This window comes from Montipora capricornis, chromosome 9 (genome assembly GCF_036669925.1).
Source record: "Montipora capricornis isolate CH-2021 chromosome 9, ASM3666992v2, whole genome shotgun sequence".
Taxonomy (NCBI): Eukaryota; Metazoa; Cnidaria; class Anthozoa; order Scleractinia; family Acroporidae; genus Montipora; species Montipora capricornis.
Window position 1 is genome coordinate 36,539,426 of NC_090891.1, and position 2,042 is coordinate 36,541,467.

The window sequence follows — 2,042 nt, forward strand, 5'->3', positions numbered from 1 at the left end:
AGTTCCTGAAACTCTTTACAAGAACGTAAACACAGAGAAATAACGTCACTCTGCGTACACAGCTCCTGGGAACATGCTTGTTCTTTTCCTGAGTGCTTTATTAAACCATTTTGCAGTCTGCTTGTTACAGCTTCCACCAGTTAAGATGGGTTTATCAATAAGTAACCGGTGCCAATAAGTTAATTTCTCAGGGCCTCATAAAAATAAACGCCTTCGTTCCGCTAACTCGTCACTGCAAAGTAAATACTTATATTAAGCTTTCCGGCCTGATAATGCTTAGTCGAATGACAAATTTTAAGAACAGAATTCGGTGCAATATATATATTTTTTCAGTTTAAACGATGAAGATTCCCTAGAAGGAAAGCTTTCATGAAAAACATTTCTTCATGGAGATCGTGATCAGATTTAAAAGCCAAAACCCAGCATGCAAAAAACATTCAACATCGGGACTGTCACAGTGGAAACGTCAGTCTCTTCAATATCATTAATTAAAAATACATAGTAGAGCAGCCTAATTTCCCGTTCTCAGCTTTAAAAAGACAAGATATTAAATTAATCAGTTCAAAACGCAGTAGAAGAACACGAAGCAACCATGAATGCAAACCAGATATTTGTTTCTGCTCTGTTCTGTTCCGTGATTGTTTTATGGACGATGTCGTCAACTCATGCTTACACCTCACCTTATGTTAACGGCCAAAAACCAGGAAAGAAGGCAAGTGAAAAAGTTAGGTCGCGTTTAGCTGTACGTGGAGATGCGTTGAAGGTACCGGCATTTAATTCTGTAGGGAGATTAGAAACCTCACTTTTCGAACCGAAGTCATTCAGTTTGTCAGGGTGAATTAAAAATCGTTGATTGTTCTTGTCTAATCCTGGGGAAGAATCAATTATTGTAGTAAGTAATAGTGTTCTTGTTCCATAATAGATTGGTCTAAGACAGTCCTTATCTCTCCAAAGAACGTGATGATATTATTTTTCATGTCACTGTGAAAAAAAGGATGGTTTTGCATGTCATGCATCTACTGTTGTCGATGACAACTTACTTGGAAAAAAAATTGTATGTAATAACGGCAAAGGTGTAGTGTTGACAAGAAACTGCCCTAAGTGTAAAGACTCGCACGACTACACTTCCAGTCCATTTTATTTAGTGCTTCACATGCCTATTTATACGTAGTGGGTAGCATTACCTTCAAATTTCAGGGGCACCCAACGAATCTGTTCCTCTCATTATCTGTTCCCCAGAGGAATTTTGCTGGCTGGCAAAAATACAGGTGTTTCGATGAGCTGGCTGGGAAATTTTGTTATTGATAGAGGTTTTGCCTAGGAACTACTGACTTTTTCTAGCATTTCAACCCGAGCTGGCTGTAGAAACTCTGAAGACTGAGGACGACTAAAAAAAATAAAAAATAAAAATAAAAAATAAAAAAAAGAACCCCTTTCCTCTCCCAGAGAGTAGTCACAAACATACCACGGCTGGTCAGAGTGATTGCGCTTGCGGAAAAAAAAACCTGTTTTGTCCCGGTTTCGTCGCTTTTGTTCGGTCGTTTTGGATCGAGGGATTTGAAAGCGCGCGGAATTCCTGGCTGGGAAATAAATTTGATCAGCTGGCTGGGAAACCAGCCAATTTTATCTAGCTGGCTGGGAAATTTCTTGTGTGTCTTGCTGGGAAAAAGGAACAGATAATGTTTTCCCAGCAACACTGAAAAACACCTGAAAATGCTTTGATAACATTTATTTTCATTAACTGGGGTATAATAATACATTTTACAACAAATTGGTCGTTGGGTGCCCCTGAAATTTGAATGCAAAGAACATACACTCGAATCATGCCATATATCTTTATTTACCCTCGGATTTTAAGAGTAGCTTGGTGTAGCTAATATCTCCGAGCATTTACCCTCCCACCCATGATACACCACAGAAGACAGACCACAACACCGGGAACTACATGCCCTACTCTTTGCGACAAGTGTATGGATTCTTTTACGTCCCACAGAATTATGAACATTGAAGGGTTGTGAGACGGGGCCTACGGTTTATCGTCC

The 2,042-nt window shown here is 39.4% G+C and overlaps 1 long non-coding RNA gene across 1 annotated transcript in view; it reads left to right on the top strand.

Annotated features, from left to right (window-relative positions):
- Nucleotides 1-573: 573 nt before the first annotated feature.
- LOC138016038 (uncharacterized) overlaps nt 574-2,042 on the top strand; it is a 1,848-nt gene continuing 379 nt past the window's right edge. Inside the window, exon 1 of the long non-coding RNA XR_011125703.1 lies at nt 574-712. This is a non-coding gene — a long non-coding RNA (uncharacterized lncRNA). The remainder of the gene's footprint in view (nt 713-2,042) is intronic.